Below are 20,655 nucleotides of genomic sequence, written 5' to 3'. Positions count from 1 at the left end.
TACTGTTCTATAAATGTCTATAAAGTCAAGTTGATTAATTGTACTTTTCAAATCTTTTATATCCTTAGTGAGTTTTTATCTGCTTGTTCTATCATTTCCTATAAGAGCTGATACCAAAGTTTTCAACTGTAATTGCGGATTTGCACAGTTCTCCTTTTAGTTCTATTAATTTTTGCTTTTATATTTTGATACTGTCATTAAGTGCATAAATGTGCATATATACATAAGTATATATATATGTTCATACATATATAAAAAACTAAATAAGACACTAGTGAAAGAAATATTACTAAAGTTAAAGAGATTTCATGTAATAAAAAGAAATTGGAAAATTTAACAACTTTTAAACATGGAAATTTTAACAAGTACTTTGAATAGCAAAAATATAGACTACATTTGTTGAACATTGTAGATTTCAACTATAAATAAAATTTTAAAAGATTCCTAGAATCCTTAGATATTTTGAGATTGGACACTTATTTTTGAATAGCCCATGGATCATAGAATTAATCACAATGAATATCAGAAAATATTTTAAACTGAACAAACAGCAAAAAATTTACTACATATAAAAATGTGTAAGAAGCAGTTACAGCAGTGCCTAGAGAGAAATGTAAAATGTTAAATGTATGTATGAGAAAAAGGAGAATGATTGAAAATAAATTATGAAAGTCTCCAATTTAAGCTACAAAAACAACAGGAAACAACACAAATAAAGTAGGATAGATAAGATCTGAAAACAATGAAAGAGAAAGTGAATATACAATACAGAAACTAAACAAACAAAGCCTAGAGTGGTTCTTTGAAGATATTATTAAAATCAATAAATACATAGAAAAATTGATGAAAATAAGGGAGAGAGCACAAATTATGAATTTCAAGAATTCTACAGATAAAAAGATAAAATTGTATTAAATAATTTAGGGTAATGATTTTGACAATTGGGATAAGATAAAATAAATTATTGCACAAATAAAAGTTAACAATATTGAAATAAAAAATACAAATTCTCAATAGTTCATATCTATAAAATAAATTACATTTGTAATTTATAAACTTTCTCCAGAGAAACCGTCAAACTTAAATGTTCTCACTCTTGAGCTCTTCTAAATATATAATTGAAAAATTATTAATTTTACAGAAGCTCTTTGAGATCATAAAAATTTGACAGCATTTCCCAATTCATTTTTTGAGCTAGCCTAATCTTGATACCAAAACTCAAAGAGGACATTCTAAGAAAGGAAAATTATAGATTACCATCTCTCATGAACCTAAACACAGTAATTCTATATTTAAAAATCCAGGGTTATGTAAAAAGAGTAATATATAATGACCAATGGGCTTTTTCCACTAATGCAAGTATATTCATTATTTATTATTGCATAATAAATTACTTCTTCTTTTTTTTTTTTTTTTGTTTGAGATGGAGGCTCACTCTGTCACCCAGGCTAGAGTGCGGTGGCACGATCTCGGCTCACTGCAACCTCTGCCTCCTGGGTTCAAGCGATTCTCTTGCCTCAGCCTCCGTAGTAGCTGGGACTACAGGTGCACATCACCACACCCAGCTAACTTTTGTAGTTTTAGTAGAGACAGGGTTTCACCATATTGGCCAGGATGGTCTCGATCTCTTGACCTCGTGATCTGCCTGCCTCACTCTCCCAAAGTGCTGGGATTACAGGCGTGAGCCACCGTGCCCGGCACTTCAATTTTTCATGGTTTAAACAAAAAATATTTATTATCTCATAGTTTCTGTGGGTCAGAAGTTTGATAGTTGCTCAGAAAGGTAGATTTGGTTCTCAGGATCTCTCGTGAGGTTGCAGTTAAGATGTCAGCTGAGGCTGCAGTCATCTGAATGTCTGAGGAGAACCAGATAGTTTTGCTCCCAAGATGGCTTACTTACATGGCTGTTGGCAGGAGGCTTCAGTTGCTTGACATGTGGGAAAGGATGTATATTTTATGATTTTGTTTACATAGAATTTCTAGAAATGACAAAATTATACAAACAGAACAAACAGAAAACATTTCAGAGGTTGCCTGGGGATTGGAAAAATAAGAGCAATGAACTGCATAGGGGAATAATAAGGAAAGTTTTGGGGTGATAGCTTGTGATAGTGATTGCACAACGGGATAAATTTACAAAAACTCGTCAAACTGTACACTTGAAGTTGGTGAATTTAAGATATGTAAAACATGCCTCAATAAATTTGTTAAAACATCAATCAGTATAATTCACCACATGAACAAAATAAATGAGAGTCTTACAAGTGTCTTACGAGATGCAGAAAAAGTATTTGATAACATTTAGCTCTCTTAAACAATAAAGTCTTACATAGATTAGAAATAGAACTTTCTTAATCTGCTTAAAAGGTTGTTACCAAAAAAAAAAAAAAAGCTAAAATTTAAAAAGGCTAACAACAAATGTTGTGGAGGATATAAAACATTTGGTACTCATATATTGCTTGTGGTAATAGAAAACAGCACTATCATTATAATAAACTTTTGAAGTTTCTTATAAAGTTAAACAGACTTAATCTATGACCCAACAGTTCCTATCCTAGGGATTAACCCAAGAGAAATTAAAATGTAAGTTCACAAAAGGACTTGTATGGAAATATTTATAACAGCTTTATTTATAATAGCCCCAAACTAGAAACAGCTTAAATGTTCATCAAATAGGAGAGTGAATAAAAATTTATGTCATGCTAAAAATATTTTGCTCAGCAAAGAAGCCAAACACAAACGAATTCATGCTTTATGATTCCATGTATGTGAAATTTTAAAACAGCAAAACAAAAACATTAACAGAAATCAGCATAATGTTTGCATGTGTGCTGTGAGTAGTAACTGGAAGGAAGCAAGATAAAATTTGGGAGAATGTAGAAATGTTTTGTATGTTGATTGAGTTACTGGTTACAAGGTCAATATTCAATATGCTAAAATTCATAAGATCTGTTCATTTTTACGTATGTAAATTTTACCTAGATTTAAAACTCTTCAAAAATTTTATTTAAACATTTGCTATGTTCTCAATTCCATATTCAAAAGTAGGTTACGTTGCTTGTTCTTCGTTAATTATACTTTACAACCTGCCTCTGAGTTCACAGTCCTAAGTCTTAATAACTTACGTGAGACTAAAGCAGTGGTCCACAACCTTTTTGGCACCAGGGACCTGTTTTGTGGAAAACATTTTTTCCACAGACCGAGGTAGGGGGATGGTTTTGGGATGATTTAAGCACATTACATTTATTGTGCACTTTATTTCTATTATTTTACAATGTAATATATAATAAAATAATTATAAACACCATAATGTAGAATCAGTGGGAGCCCTGAGCTTGTTTTCCTGCAACTAGATGGTCCCATCTGGGGGTGATGGGAGACAGTGACAGATCATCAGGCATTGGATTCTCAGAAGAAGCATGCAACCTAGATCCTTCACATGCACAGTTCACAATAGGGTTCGCGTTCCTATGAGAATCTAATGCCGCCACTGATCTGACAGGAGGTGGAGCTCATGCAGTCACGCAAGCGATGGGGAACGACTGTAAATACAGGCGAAGCTTCACTCGCTGGCTCACTGCTCACCTCCTGCTGTGCAGCTCGTTCCTAAAAGGCCACATACCTGTCTGTGGCCTGGGGGTTGGAGACCCCGGGCTAAAGGATGTTTTTTAAAAAATTAGTTCTGAATTTTGCACATGTAAAACAAAATAAAAGCCTACAATATTCTATAGCTGAAATCCTACACAAAGGCAAAGTATTGAATATTCTCACTGATTTCATGTAAGATAGGATATTCACTGTCACTGGTTTTATTCAGTTTTGTGCTGGAGATCTTAGCTCACATAATATGGCAAGAAAAATAAATAAAAATAAAGAATAGAAAAGATTAAAGAACTAAAACTGTCCTTATTTGCAGGAATATGATTAAGTACACAAGAAATATAAATGACTACTGAAATACTTAAGTAAATTTAGCAAGTTTGTTGGATACAAAGTCAATACATAAACAATTTTATTTCTACATACTAATAATACTTATAAAATAAAATTAAGGAAATAATTTCATTTACAAACCAAAAGTATTAAATACATGAGAATAAATCTAATGAAAAATGTTTAAGATCTTTAAATTAAAAACTACCAAATATTTCTAAGAGAAATTTAGGAAGACATAAATAAAGAGTCAATATTCAAAAGTCAATGTGATTCACCATATTAATAGGCCAAAGAAGAAAAGCTATATGACCATATCAATTGATGCAAAAAAAAATGCGCTCGACAAAATTTATTTTCTGTTTGTGATAAAAACACTCAGCAAACTAGAAAAAGGGGCTCCTTACTTACCTTGACGAAGAGCATCTGCAAAAAAACCATAAAGCTAATATCACACTTAATGATTAAAGACTGAATGTGTTCCCTCTAAATTCCAGAAGAAAACAAGGATATTAGCTCTCATCACTTTGGTTTGACATAGCACTGGAAGGCCTAGCCAGCATGATAAAATAAGAAAATGAAATAAAAGGCATATAAATTGAGAAGAAAAAGATAACTGTCTCTATTTACAAATGACATAACTATCTACATTAAACAATCTCAAGGAATCTTTTTTACTTTTTATTTTGAGACAGGGTCTCCATTTGTTACCCAGGCTGGAGTGCAGTGGTGCAAACATGGCTCACTGTAGCCTTGATCTCCTGAGCTCAAGCAAGCCTTCTACCTTAGCCCCCAAGTAGCTAGGACTACAGGTGCACACCATTACACCTGGCTAATTTTTGTACTTACTATTTTTTTGTAGAGATGGGGTTTCACCCTGTTGCCCAGGCTAAGAAATCTTTAAAAAACAAACAGACTGGGCACAGTGGCTCACCCCTGTAATTTCAGCACTTTGGGAGGCTAAGGCAGGTGGATCACCTGAGGTTGGGAGTTCAAGACCAGCCTGACCAACATGGAGAAACCCCGTCTCTACTAAAAATACAAAATTAGCGAGGCATGGTGGCACATGCCTGTAATCCCAGCTACTTGGGAGGGAGGCTGAGGCAGGAGAATTGCTTGAATCTGGGAGGTGGAGGTTGTAGTGAGCTGAGATCACACCATTGCACTCCAGCCTGGGCACTTGGGCAACAAGAGCGAAACTCCATCTCAAAAAACAAAAACAAAAACAAAAACCACCACCACCACCAACGAAACTAGTCTCCTAAAATTAATCAATGATTTCAGCAAATCCTCAGGATAGAAAATCAATACACGAAAATCATTTTTATTTCTATATACTAGAAATGAACAAGTAGAAACTGAAGTGAAAAACATAATGTTAACTATAATCACTCACAAGGAAAATTTAATCAGCTGGAATTCATTAACATTAAATATATTCAATTAAGAGAGTGAAAATGTAAGCCACGGGCAGGGAAAAGATATTTTTGGTGTACATATCCATCAACAGAATCCTAAACAGAATATAAAATGTTTTGGCAAAGCACTAAAGAAAAGTTAGATGACCTTCACAGAAATGGGCTAAAGATGTAAACAAACACATCACAAAAAGGATCACCAATAACTGAATGAAAATTTGCACAGTATTATAGAAATCTGGCAAATGCAAAGTAAAACCATAATCAGATAGGACTGCACCTATACTGCTCTCTGAGAGGACTGACAATATCAAGTGTTGATGCTAATGTGGAGCAACTGGAATGCTCATTGGCATGCTCACATATTATTATAGAGGAAGTTTCAATTTGTATATTTACTATAAAAACTGAAAGTATCTATAAACTCTGAAAAAATTTATATTTTATGATCTTGAATCCCTGAGTATATACCAAACAGAAATGATTGCTTATGCTTATCAAAAACCTGGCCAAGAATATTCAAAACAGGTTTATTCACTGTATTCCCAAATTGGAAGGCACACTAATGTACATCAACAATGAAATAGATCAGATATATACACATATATGACCATTATATATTAATAGATCATATATATAATAAAAGTATAAAAAATAGCTAGAACTATACACTCGAAATTCGATTGTGGTGGCTTCTGAGGAAGTAGAAGGGAGAATAAAATTGTAATGAGGGGTCAAAGAGAGTTCTGAATTGATCAGTAACCTTTTGTTTCCTTCATTTAGAAGATAAACAAAAAAACAGTATCTCTACCCTTAGATCTAGGAAACAGTCATCTCTCCTCAGTCCTGAACTTTAAACTTTTTTACATAATCAGAAATTCTCAAAAATATTTTATTTTAAAAATAATAAAATAATAAACTCTCAAGTGTATTTTTAAAATGTGCACAACTCTTTTCATTTGCCATTACATTATTATATGATAATAATATTTTATGGGACAGAGAGAATCATAATTTGTAAGTGATAGCGGTAATTTATATGATGAACTTGAAATATTTTATAATACATTTTGTGATAATGATTATTTCTCATATAAACAGAAAGATATCTTAAGCTCCGAAAATGTAAGCAACTGTCTAGAAGTAACTATGACAAAATGTTAGCAATTTTCAGTTCTGAGTAGTGCAAATACAACTGTTTTATTAATCTAGTTGTATTTTAAGACAGTTTAACATTTTAAAAAATATTGAGTGGTTAGTTTTATGACATGATACAATGGGTGCTAATAATTTTCTTCCTTATGCTCTTACTTTACTTTTCTTTTCTTTTTTTTTTTTTTTTTGAGATGGAGTCTCGCTCTGTTGCCCAGGCTGGAGTGCAGTGGCGCAATCTTGGCTCACCACAAGCTCCGCCTCCCGGGTTCACACCATTCTCCTGCCTCAGCCTCTCCGAGTAGCTGGGACTGCAGGCACCCGCCACCACGCCCGGCTAATTTTTTGTATTTTTAGTAGAGACGGGGTTTCACCATGGTCTTGATCTCCTGACCTTGTGATCTGCCCGCCTCGGCCTCCTAAAGTGCTGGGATTACAAGTATGAGCCACCGGGCCCGGCCTGCTCTTACTTTTCTAAATTTTAATATAATTAACACATTTCATTTTATAATCAAAAAGGAAAATAGCATTCTAAAATTAGAAAGAACTGTTTGGAATAAGGATGATTTTAAGAACCTGATCCCTGCAGGGTCCTGATTAAGCCTTTTAATACTTAAAGAAAAAACTGACCAAACAGGCCTTGTTAGTCATTCACAGACATCCACCAGTAGCAACTAGGCTATGGAGGAAAGTGTGATGCTGGGGGTGCTGGGTTGGGGGTTTGGAATATAGAAGTTAAAGGGAGAAGGTTAGAATGGATCTGATTAAATTAGCGCAAAATAACAGCATGATCTAATCGGAGTGGATACTGGAAGGGGTGAATTGGCTGTTGGGAGACCAGCAATAAAGGACTGTAGGCTCCACGGACTCATCCCCTGCCTTGTATGATGTTGTTGTCTAGTATTTTAATTCTAGGCCAGGATTCCTCCACAAACTGGACATTATTTCTTAAATTTTATACCATGTTTGTTTAGAGTTTGTGACGTATTTATAAATATATTTGATCATCATGCCTTCAAAAATTCATTCAATCTATCATCCAGTTCACTAATTCTATCTTCAGTAGTATAACCTGACTTTCTTCAAATGGGTTTTGTATTTTCAATAATTAAATTTTTATTTTTAAGAATTTCTATGTGAACTTTTCTCAGTTCTGCCTGGTTATTCCATGCTCATACTTTAAGCTTGTCTTATATTTATTTAATTATATTGTATTAGTCAGTTCAGACTGCCGTAACAAACACCATAGACTGGCTTAAAACAACATACGTTTATTTTGTCACAGCCCGAAGGCTGGAATTCTAAGATCAGGGTGCCAGCATTGCTGGGTTTGTGATGAGGCCTCTCTTCCTGGCTTGCAGGAGAAACTTTCTCACTCTGTCTTCATTTGGCAGAGGGACAGAGTGAGTTCTCTAGTGTCTCTTCTTAGAAGGACACTAATCCTTTCAGACCAGGGCTCTATCCTTATAATCTTATTTAACCTCAATTACTTCCTCACTCCAAAAACAGTCAAGTTAAGGATGGGGGCTTTGACATATGAGTTTTGGGGAGATGCAATTCAGTCCATAGCACATATTAAATTTAATTACTTCAGTGTCCATGTCTTATATTCCAGTTATCTGTAGCTGTAAAGTTCCTATTTCTGTGTTCTGTTTTTACTGCTGGTTCCTGTGAATGATGCCTTGCTTCTTAGTATGTTTTGTGATTTTGTTTTACAGTGAGTTACTCATTTTTGTTGGAACGTTATCTGTGGGAGTTCTTGGAGGCCTGGATTGAGTATGCATTATTCCAGAGAGGATTTATATTTATGTCTCTCAGTCAACTAGCAGCCTAACAAGCAACCACTTTAAATAGTATCATCAGCTTGCATTTTTCTTTTTTTGTAGAATCATTGTAAAATCATTTGATGATCAGTTTGTGGTTACAAATTTTCAGATGATTATTTTCCCTGACACCCAACACCAAGGTCAAGACATGTATATAAGTTTTTTGTTGTCTCCTCTTTGTTGAGACAGGGTCCCACTTTGTCACCCAGGCTGGAGTGCAGTGGCACGATCTCGGCTCACTGCAACCTCTGCCTCCCAGGTTCAAGTGATTCTCCTGCCTCAGCCTCTGAGTAGTTGGGACTACAGGCGCGCACCACCACACCCAGCTAATGTTGTCTCCTTTTTTTTGCAGTGTTTGTTTTTCTCATACACCTTGCCCTTAGACTGGGGTCCCAGCTTTACATAAGGGTCTCAGGTTTGATTTTTTGCTTTTAGTGGCCTTTGGCTTTGCTTTCTATTCTCCGTGCATCACCTGGCTATGAAGGCAAAGGCCCCAGTTCTCTAGTATTTAGCAGGGTTTTCTAGGAGCTGCTCATCTCTCAGGGTTCTGCTTTAACATCATTTATGGCTCTGTAGATTCCTTATAGTTTTTCTAGTTCAGATAAATAATTAAAATGATGTGTGTTTTTTTAAAATTTTAAAGTTGCATTTTTATGGCTCAGTTGGGAAAGTATGGTAAATTATTGCACTAATAGTCCCCAGTGAATTGTTTCCCTATGTCAGTGCTCCTTTGTAATGTGACTTGGATGTTACAGCTCTTATCATCCAGAGGTGTTGACAGTTTCTCCACCCCTTGAATCAGGGCTGACCTTTGACTTGTCTTGACCAGTAGAATGTGGTATAAGAGACACTGTATGACTTAAGAAGCCTTTCCGCTTCGTTTTTGCTTTTCTTGAAAACTTCCAACATCATATGAACAAGTCCTGGATGAAAGACCACAGTCTAGAGGAGCGAGGCTGAGCCATCCCAGCCATCCCAGCTGAGATCTCAGACATGGGAGCGATGACATCTAAAAATGGCCATTCTCCCTGCAATCTATTAACTGAATGTAGCTCCATGAATAAACTCAAGTGAGAGAAGCAGAACCTCCCAGCCAACTCACAGAATTATGAGAAATAATAAATCATTATTGTTTTAAGCCACTAAGTTTTGGGGTGGTTGGTCACACATCAATGGAAACTGATACAAAGGGTCATTGCCATATGTATCCCCCCATATTGCTGGAAAAGGATGTCCCCAGTGTGGATATCAGAACTGAAGAGGGGTAATGATGGCATCCTTGTAGGGGAAGCAGGGTAGGGTGTGGTGAAGAGAAATTGCTTATGGTAAAGACATTTATAAAATACACATTAAGAATAATGAGGCTGGGCACAGTGGCTCATGCCTGTAGTCCTAGCATTTTGAGAGGCTAAGGCGGGCAGGTCATTGAGCTCAGGAGTTCAAGACCAGCCTGGGCATCATGGCGAAACCTCATCTGTACAAAAAAAGTACAAAAATTAGCCGGTTGTGGTAGCATATGCCTGTAGTCCTAGCTACTTAGGAGGCTGAGATGGGAGGATGGCTTGAGCCCAGGAGGGCTGTGAGCTGAGATCATGCCATTGCATTCCAGCCTGGGCAGCAGAGCTAGACTCTGTCTCAAAACAAAACAAAACAAAAAAAGAATAATGGAAGTTTTAATCATAAAGGATGCTGGATTTTGTCGAATGCTTTTTCTGCATCTATTGAGATGATCATATGAGTTTGCTTTTAATTCTGTTTATGTGGTATATCACATTATTGACTTGCATATGTTAAAACCATCCCTTCATCCCTGGTATGAAACCCACTTGATCATGGTGGATTATCTTTTTGATATGTTGTTGGATTTGGTTAGCTAGTATTTTGTTAAGGATTTTAGCATCTATGTTCATCAAGGATATTGGTCTGTAATTTTCTTTTTGGTTATGTTCTTTCCTGGTTTTGGTACTAGGGTGATGCTGGCTTCATAAAATGAATTAGGGAGAGTTCCTTCTTTTTCTGTCTTGTGGAAGAGTGTCAAAATGATTGGTACCAATTCTTCTTTGAATGTCTAGTAGAATTCTGCTGTGAATCCACCTGGTCCTGGACTTTTTTTGTTGGTAATTTTTAAATTGCCATTTCAATCTCTCTGCTTGTTATTGGTCCATTCACGGTATCTAATTCTTCCTGATTTAAGCTAGGAGGGTTGTATTTTTCCAGGAATTTATCCATTTCTTCTAGGTTTTCTAGTTTATGTTAATAAAGGTGTTCATAGTAACCTTGAATGATCTTTTGTATTTCAGTGGTGTCAGTTGTAACATCTCCTGTTTTGTTTCTTAATGAGATTATTTGGATTTTCTCTCTTTTCTTGGTTAATCTTGCTAATGGCAAAATCACGGAATCAACCCAAATACCCATCAATCAACAAGTGGATAAAGAAACTGTGGTATATTTATATGATGGAATACTACTCAGCCATAAAAAGGAATTGATTAATGGCATTTGCAGCAACCTGGATGAGATTGGAGACTATTATTCTAAGTGAAGTAACTCAGGAATGGAAAACCAAGCATCATGTGTTCTCACTGATATGTGGGAGCTAAGTTTTGAGGACACAAAGGCATGAGAATAATACAATGGACTTTGGGGAACTGGGGTGAAGGTTGCTGGGATAAAAGACTACAAATAGGGTGCAGTGTATACTGCTCAGGTGATGGGTGCGCCAAAATCTCACAAATCACCACTAAAGAACTTACTCATGTAACCAAATACCACCTGCACCCCAATAACTTATGAGAAAAAAAAAGAATAAGGGAAGCCAGTTTGTTCACTGTTGGAGAAGGGAATTAGACACAACTAGAATGAATCCAAGGTTTGGCCGAATTGGAGGTACCAACATAAATTTATGGCTGTTGATATATATGGATGTATAAAGAAAAAAGTGGCCAAATATGGCATGATTTGATTATAAAAATAAATAATGATACTAATGGATTATAACCCATTGAATAAAATATGAGTCCAAACATTTATACAGATGGAAAACAATGAATAGTTCAGACAAGGTGGCTCGTGCCTTTAATTCCAGCACTTTGGAAGGCTGAGGCAGGAGGATCCCTTGAGTACAGGAGTTCAAGACCGGCCAGGGCAACATAGTGAAACCCTGCCTCTACAAAATATTTAAAAATTACCTGGGCATGGCGTTGCATACCTGTGGTCCTAGCTACTTGGGAGGCTGAGGCAGGATGATTGCTTGAGCCCAGGAGTTCAAGGTTACAGGGAGCCGTGATCATACCACTTCACTCCAGCCTGGGTGACAGAGTGAGGCCCTGTCTCAAAAAAAGTGAATATAGTGAAAATTTGATAAGACACAGAACAGTTACACAGTGTCAACGTATTTCCCCACAAATTGCTTATTAATTACGTACATAGAAATAGAATAACTTCCCGACTCCACAGCATGACACATATTCCTTTAATCAAGTAATCAAATTTAACATCACCAATACTGTGACAAGGTGAAATCATGCAGGATGTGATAGAAAGCGATCAGAAGAACACAGCATCATTATAGCAACATGCCTGGCAAAGATGAGGTACTTGAATGCAGTCAGTGGGAAGCAGACAAGCCTGTATTTGTTAGCAATTGCCAAGTAAAATGACCTCAAAACTTCATGGATTAAACCAACATTTATTCTCTTTCACAGTTTCTATGGGTCAGGAATTTGGGAGTACATGAACTGGAGGGTGGCGGGGGCAACCTCTCTTGAGGTTGCTGGATCCACTTCCAAGGTAGCTGTCACATGGCTTGCAAGTCAATGCTGACGGAGGATGGGAGGCTCTGGTTTATCTCCAGGTGGGCGTCTCCACAGAGCTGTTTGAGTGTCATGATATAATGCCTGGCTTCCCCCAGAATTCTGCTTTGGATTTTGCTTAAAACAGGCCAGGAACGGTGGCTCACATCTGTAATTCCAGCACTTTGGAAGGCTGAAGTGGGTGGATTGCCTGAGCTCAGGAGTTCGAGACCAGCCTGGGCAACATGGTGAAACCCCATCTCTACTAAAATACAAAAAAAATTAGCCAGGCATGGTGGCATGCGCCTATAGTCCCAGCTACTGGAGAGGCTGACGTGGGAGAATCACTTGAGCCTGGGAGGTGGAGTTTGCAGTGAGCCGAGATAGCGCCACTGCACTCTTGCCTGGGTGACAGAGTGAGACTCTGTCTCAAAAAAACCCAAACCAAATCAAACCAACCAACCAATCAGACAAACAAAAAACTTGCTTAAAACATAGATTCTTAGGGGTTTTATAGTGCAGTTATTTAATGCAGATCATTTCTTAGCTGACCTTCTCTATAAAAGTCACCAAGCTTTATATTTATTTCTTTATTTATTTTATTTTATTTTATTTTTTTGAGATGGAGTCTCGCTCTGTTGCCCAGGCTGGAGTGCAGTGGCGCAATCTCGGCTCACTGCAAGCTCCGCCTTGCGGGTTCACGCCATTCTCCTGTCTCAGCCTCGCGAGTAGCTGGGACGACAGGCGCCCGCCACCACGTCTGGCTAATTTTTTGTGTTTTTAGTAGAGACGGGGTTTCACCGTGTTAGCCAGGATGGTCTCAATCTCCTGACCTCGTGATCCACCTGCCTCGGCGTCCTAAAGTGCTGGGATTACAGGCGTGAGCCACCGCGCCCGGCCTTCTTTATTTATTTTAGACAAGGTCTCCTCCATCACCCAGACTGGAGTGCAGCCACGTGATCATGGCTCACTGCAGCCTCAACTTCCTGGGCTCAGGTGATTCTCCCACCTCAGCTTCCCAAGTAGCTGGGACCACAGGCACATGCCACCATGCCCAGATAATTTTTTTGTATTTTCAGTAGAGATGGGTTTTCACCTTGTTGCCACTCCTGACCTCAAGTGATCCACCTGTCTCAGCCTCCCAAAATGTTGGGATTACAGGCATGTGCCAGCACACTTGGATCATGATGCTTTAAACTTGAGAAACACAGAAAAGGACCAAAAAAAAAAATTAAAAATCACCTATTATCTAATTACCTGTCAATATGTTGGCATATAGCTTTCTGGTCCTTTTTCTGTGCATATATATCTATATACTGTATATTGACATATATTTAAAAATATATATAAACAGACTATTATATTAGTCATATTTTTATTCTAAATGCCCATAAACAGACCAGCAATATTTTTCTACAATATAAAAATAAATTACTTACCTGCTTTTACACATCAGGTAAACAATGAGGCTGAGATTCAGCCCAGTCTTGCTGAGCTCCAAAGCCTTTACTGTTGCTCCCTGACCTTCTCTTCCTCCTAAATCAGGAGAAAAAAAAGCACAGGTTTTTTTCCCCTCACCCATCAAAATGTATGAATAATAGCAATGACGCTTGCCAGCTGTGCAGCTCTTTGCACTTCCGAGCACCCATTCACACTGGTCATCTCAGGATCTTCCAAAGAAGTGTACTATTTTTTTTTCAATCCTGAGATAGAGTCTTGCTCTGTTGCCCAGGCTGGAGTGCAATGGTGCAATCTCAGCTTATTGCAACCTCTGCCTCCTGGGTTCAAGGAATTCTCCTGCCTCAACCTCCTGAGTAGCTGGGATTACAGGTGTGTGCCCCCACATCCGGTTAATTTTTATATTTTTAGTAGAGATGGTGTTTCACCATGTTGGTCAGGCTGGTCTTGAACTCCTGACCTCAGGTGAACCGCCCTCCTTCAGCCTCCCAAAGGGCTGGGATTACAGGCGTGAATCACCGCACCCAGCCAGAGGTGTACTGTTTTTTACGCACCACCTTCATCCATAGGGTACTTACATAGCTAATGGTGGTGACAGTCTCTATTTTATAGCATTTCTTTAAGGGGTTTATTTAAAATAGTGCTACATAGTTTACCACTGGCCCCTTTGGAAGTGACGTTGGGATATGTCAGTGATGTTGAGATATGGAAGTGATGTTGGGATATGTCAAACTCCATGTCAGATGTTGGGATATTCAATCATTCAATATTTGAATATCCACTCAGCACAAAATTCTGCATCTCAAGTCTCTTGGGAGTGCAGAGATGTGAATGCTAATTTCTTTCAGGAAGCACTCTGAAATTCACCTAGGGAGAGAATATAAATATACAACACACAGTAGCAGCAGGCAGTCTGTACTCAGTGGCGGTAGCCAGGGGAAGCAGAGAGCATGACGGGTTTTATCATCAGAAAGACTTCATTGAGAAGTAGGGACTTGAGCTCATCCTCCAATGATGGATGGAATGTACATGCAGCAAGGATTTCTGGCAAAAGAAATACTTTTAATAAAGATGCCAGGACAGAATGCTTTAGATTTGTGTGGCAGAAAGTGAAGAGATGAGGTAGCTAGAAGGTGACAAAGAGAAACATGGATAAGAAGTTTGACCAGGTTGGGCATGATGGCTCACATCTGTAATCTCAGTGCTTTGGGAGGGTGACCCAGGAGAATTACTTGAGACCAGGAGTTTAAGACCAGCCTGGACAACATAGCGAGACCCAGTCTCTATAAAAAAAAAAAAATAGCCAGGTGTGGAGGTGCATGCCTGTAGTCCTAGCTACTCAGGCTGAGGTAGGAGCATTGCTTGAGCCCAGGAGATTGAAGCTGTAGTGAGCAACGATCATGTGAATGCACGCCATTCTGGGCAACAGAGAAAGATACTGTATCCAAAAAAAAAAAGAAGAAGAAAGGAGAAGAAATAAGGAGAAGGAGAAAGAGATGGAGGAGGAGGAGGAGAAGAAGGAGGAGGAGGAGGAGAAGAAGGAGGAGGAGGAGGAGGAGAAGGAGGAGGAGGAGAAGAAGGAGGAGGACGAGGAGGAGGAGGAGGAGGACGCGGAGAAGGAGGAGGAGGAGGAGAAGGAGGAGGAGGAGAAGAAGGAGGAGGAGGAGAAGAAGGAGGAGGAGGAGAAGAAGGAGGAGGACGAGGAGGAGAAGAAGGAGGAGGACGAGGAGGAGAAGAAGGAGGAGGAGGAGAAGAAGGAGGAGGAGAAGGAGGAGGAGGAGGAGGAGGAGAAGGAGGAGGAGGAGAAGGAGGAGGAGGAGGAGAAGGAGGAGGAGGAGGAGAAGGAGGAGGAGGAGGAGAAGGAGGAGGAGGAGGAGAAGGAGGAGGAGGAGGAGAAGGAGGAGGAGGAGGAGAAGGAGGAGGAGGAGAAGGAGGAGGAGGAGGAGAAGGAGGAGGAGGAGAAGGAGGAGGAGGAGGAGAAGGAGGAGGAGGAGGGAGAAGGAGGAGGAGGGAGAAGGAGGAGGAGGAGAAGGAGGAGGAGGAGGAGGAGGAAGAGGAGGAAAGAGGAGGAGGAGGAGAAAGAATAAGGAGGAGGTGGAGAAGAAGAAGAAAAGAAGAAGAGAAAAGAGGAAAGGAAGGAAGGAAGGAAAGAAGGAAAAGAAGAAGAAGAAGTCGTCAGACCGAGGACCTGTCATGGAGAACCCTGAGTGTACATCCAGAACAAATTTTATTAAGTGGGATGAAACTGAGTCGGATGAGATCCAGGTTCTAGGTGGGAAATGAGGATTTAGAGTCTTTTTATAGATAACTCCCCAGAGCCAATTGATAGGGAAAAGAAGAAATGGGATGGTGGCCCTAAAGGGTCAATTAAAGTTACTAACGATACTGGGGAGTTATGTTGTGCAACAAAGTTACGCATACTTGAAGGCTGAAGAGACAGTCCTAATGGAGAGAGAAAGATGGAAGATGATAGACAGGGAGAGAGAGAATAATGAAGCATTTTCCAATGAGGTGAAGAGGGCATAGAATCCAGAACACATATGTTGATGGAGAAGTTGGGGGAAGAATTACCTTTCAGAAGGAGGGAAATCACATACTCTGAGACAAGAGGAATGGAGCCTGGCCTAAGGGTAGGGATGGACTGGTTAGAAGCAGAGAGGAGGGTAGATGATGCATTGTCCTGGTCCTGGGCTAGGCATGGCTCAGTGGGTTCAAGACAGGAGGTGATGAACAGTCTGGTTTAGAGAATGATGGTGGTTATTTAAAGTGAGATTGATTGGCCGGGCATGGTGACTCACACCTGTAATCCCAGCACTTTGGGAGGCTGAGGCTGACGGATCACTTGAGGTTAGGAGTTCAAGACCAGCCTGGCCAACATGGTGAAACCCTGTCTCTACTAAAAATATAAAAATTAGCCAGGCATGGTGGCATGTGCCTGTAGTCCTAGCTACTTGGGAGGCTGAGGCAGGAGAATCACTTGAACCCAGGAGGCGGTTCAAGAGATTACAGTGAGCTGAGATCACGCCATTGTACTCCAGCCTGGGCAACAGAGTGAGACTCTGTCTCATAAATAAATAAATAAATAAAGTGTGATTGATTGCTCAGAGGACAGATGGAAAAGAGGCAGAAATCTTGATGAGAGAGCACTACCTGCAGAAGTGAATTCATATCCATAACTCCTAAGGGACCATTTTTTACAAGTGAGCTGGGTTTTTTTTGTGGGGTGGATAAGTCCCTCCCATTCATAGAGAAGATGGTGACTCTCCAGCTCTTTGTTTTGCCTTCCTTCATGACACTGAAATTTTCAGGGGCTAGGATTACCTCGGTTCTTTGGCAGCACCATCCAGTAGAATTTTCTGTGATGATAGAAATGTTCTGTATTTGCACTTTCCAATATGGTAGGTACTAGCTACATGTGGCTTTTGAGCACTTTAAGTGTGGTTAGTGTAACTGAGGACATGAATTTTTAAGTTTTATTTAATGTTAATTATTTTAAATTTAAATATCCACAAGAGACTAATGGCCACATTCAATAATAGAACAGCTCTTGAATGGTCTCTTTCTCCTTAGTGAGGAACGAGATAAGAACTTCTACAGGAGTGAAGGATGCATGAGGCCAGACAGAAAATTTTGCCATTGAGAGGCACTAGCTTTCCCAGTGACTACTCTGGTGGACCCTGACAAGAGTTAAGTTTGTAGTTTCAGAAACTCCACACTCTCTTCTCTTTGCCATCTTTGTGAGTTTGTTCACGAGGAGACAGTTTTGGATAATTTTTTTTTCATGACTAGATTCTGAGTATTCTCTCATCTTAAGGACAGTCCTGTCCTTAAATCCACACATCTGGAAAGCAGAATTAGCTCCCAAGGATGCTTGATGAGGAAATATGGAAACACAGGAGACCATTTCACCAAGGCCAAAGCAGTTCCAGTTCCTCTTTTGTGGTCATAGAGAGGAAGTCCGGAGTCATAGAAATTATCCTGGCTTAGAATCAGAGAGACTTGGATTCAAATTTTGGCTCAGAAACAAGTTATCTAACCATTTTGGCTTTGCATTTAACATTTGTAAAATGGAAAGAACAATATCTACCTAAAAGGACTGTTCTGGGTGTTATACATAGTTAATAACTTATTTATATTTATTACACATGAACGTATTAATACCAGGTAATATGTTAAATATTGGGGATAAAATTGTGGGCAAAGCAGGTAGGAGTCTTGTTTCAAAAAAGCATATGTTCTAGTATGGGAAATGTCTTCGTTCATTTTGTGTTGCTATAACAGAATACCTGTGGCTGGTATTCTGTTATAGCTGGGTAATTTATGAAAGAAAGAGGTTCATTTGGCTCACAGTTTTGTGGGCTGGGAAGTTCAAGAGCATGGTGCTGGATTCTGGTGAGGGCTTTCCTGCTGTGTCATAATAGTAGCAGTTTAAAGGGGGAGTCAAATTGGAAGGGGTCCAACATGCAAGGTGTCCTCGCTTTATAAACAAGTTGCTCTTGCAAGAATGGATCAAGTCTAATGAGAGCAATAACTCATTATTGCGAGAACAGCACCAAGCCATTTGTGAGAGATCTGTCTCCATTACCTAAACACCTCCCATTAAGCCCCACCTCTTAAAGGTTTCACCTCCCAACATTGTTACCTTAGCAATTAAATTTCAGCATGAGTTTTGGCGGGGATAAATCACATTCAAACCATAGCAGGAAGATAAACATTCATCAAATAATCACATGAGTATATACTATATCTTTATAATATAATTATATGCTATGTAAAAGTACAGACTGTGATAAGTTCAGGAAAGGAGAATAAAGGTGAGGTGATTTTTAAAGTATACTTGCATTTTTTGTTGATGCTCTTCCTCTCCCTCTTTTTAGAATAAGGTAGAATCTAATTCCTTTCTGATTAGATATGAGCCAGTCTCAGTGACTCACTTCTGACAAATAGAATATGGCAGAAGTGGTGCTATGTGGCTTCTGAGACTAATTCATACAGAAGGATACAGCTCTCTTCCGTGCACTCACTTGCTCCTCTCTCTCTTTCTCTCCTTCAATGCTTAACTTTGAGATCAAGTCAACAGGTTGTGAGGAAGCCTAGGAAATAAGGAGAGTCCCATGTAGAGAAGAACTGAGGCTTGTTGACAACAGCCAACACCAACATGCCAGCTACATGAGTGAGCAGTCTTTAAGTGGAAACTCCAGTCTCAATCAGACCTTCAGATAATGCATTCCTGGCTGACCTCTGCAATCTCAGGAGAGACCACAAGCCAGAACCACTCAGCCATGCCATTCCCAAATGCAGAAGCTGCGAGAAATAATAAATGATTGTTACTGTTTTAAGACATTAAGTTTTAAAGAGATTTGTTACCCAGCATTAGACAACTAACACAATAGAAAACCAGGAGATAAAGTCTGAGGGATCAATAAAGACTTTCTTGATGAAATAACATTTGAACTTATAACAGGAGGAGAGGAATTAATTAGCTCAAGAAGAGGGAGAAGTATTCTAAGCAGCTATAACAATACAAACAAGGGCCCTGTGGGCAAATGATAAATTTGAGAAATTAGGAGTTATCTAGTTTGGGAAGAACACAGTGTTGGGAGGGAGAGGTGCAAGATGCTTGAAAAGGTGTCAGGGGTAGGGGAGGGTTAGATCATTATGGGCCTTAGAAAGGACTTTTTTTCTAAACATGATAGAACACTCTTGAAGGCTATTAATCAGGTAGGGAGGTATCAAGACTAACATTCTAGGTTTCTGCTGATTTCCCAGAGATGGAAACACTGGATGAGGACCAAGTTTATAGTGGAAGATCATGGTTTTGGACAGGTTGCTTGAGATACTTTTGAGATACCCAGATGGTGGTATCACGTAAGAGATCAGATATACACATCTGGAGTTCCAGAGAGAGAGAGAGAGATGGATCACATGGGCATGTTTGGAAGACAACAGTGAAAAAATAATAATTGAAACCAATGGAGTGAATGAGCTCAGCTGGAGATAGGATATAAAGTGAAACTAGAAGAAAGCCTAAGATCCAGAACTACAAAATTCATGGCTCGCTAGAGGGGACCAGGTCAGCTAAGCAAAATGAGAGAGAGCAGCCAGAGAAGTAGGAATTAAATGAACAGATTGTCTCAGGGAGGTGGTGATTAATAATGTCAAATAATCCAAGTAAGACGATAGATGAAAGGCCTACTGAACTAGCTACACTCATGAAAGGCTAGAACAACCACTGTTTGAATGCAATTCCTGATGGGTGCAGAAGCCCAATTGGAGAGGGTTGAGAAATAAGTAGGAGGTAAATAAATGGAGGCAATGAGGCCAGACAATTCCTCTCAGAAGTTTTGCTATGAAAGGGAAGAGAGAGGACAGTAGCTGGGCATGAGGCCAGAACAACAGAAGGTTATTTTTTGTTGTATTTAAGATGGCAAAGAGATTTATTTAAATGCCGATGAAAAGGATCCAGTATAGAGTGAAGTTGAAGATCTGGAAGAGAGGAATAATGTGTACAGAAAGGACTATGAAAATGTAAGAAGGGATAGGACTCACAACCAAGTGAAGTCCTTGGTGCATGGGAGGTATGTGAATATTGATAGTTCTCTTTAGCATCTATTTTTAACTTTGAAAAAAAATTGTGGCTGGGCATGGGGGCTCATGCCTGTAATCCCAGTACTATGGGAGGCTGAGGCAAAAGGATCACTTGAGCCCAGAAGTTCAAAACCAGTAGGGGAGCACACGCACACACACACACACATGAAATTGGCCAGGCGTGGTGGTGCATGCCTGTAGTCCCAGCTAATCAGGAGGGTAAGGTGGGAGGCTCACTTGAGCCTGGGAGGTGGAGGCTGCAGTGAGCCAAGATGGCGCCACTGCACTTCATCCTGGTTGACACAGTGAGACCTTGTCTCCCCCGCCCCAAATTGTGAAATATTAATACAATAGTAGAAAAGCATGTTTAAAATAAATACATAGCTTCATGAATCATTATAGTGAGCATTCATGATGCAGCCAGGCAAAAATAAACATTGCCAGCAGTCCAGAAGCCCCCTTCCTGTGTTTTCCTTCTTCTTCACAACA

At 39.2% G+C, this 20,655-nt stretch overlaps 1 long non-coding RNA gene across 2 annotated transcripts in view; it reads left to right on the top strand.

Moving 5' to 3' along the window:
• Positions 1-18,919, top strand: part of LOC129483900 (uncharacterized) — a 50,441-nt gene extending 31,522 nt beyond the window's left edge. For both annotated transcript variants that reach the window (XR_008658328.2, XR_008658327.2), the window contains exon 4: positions 18,646-18,919. This is a non-coding gene — a long non-coding RNA (uncharacterized lncRNA). The remainder of the gene's footprint in view (positions 1-18,645) is intronic.
• Positions 18,920-20,655: the final 1,736 nt, after the last annotated feature.

This window comes from Symphalangus syndactylus, chromosome 6 (genome assembly GCF_028878055.3).
Source record: "Symphalangus syndactylus isolate Jambi chromosome 6, NHGRI_mSymSyn1-v2.1_pri, whole genome shotgun sequence".
NCBI classification, from domain to species: domain Eukaryota; kingdom Metazoa; phylum Chordata; class Mammalia; order Primates; family Hylobatidae; genus Symphalangus; species Symphalangus syndactylus.
This window is presented reverse-complemented; position numbering and strand designations above follow the sequence as displayed.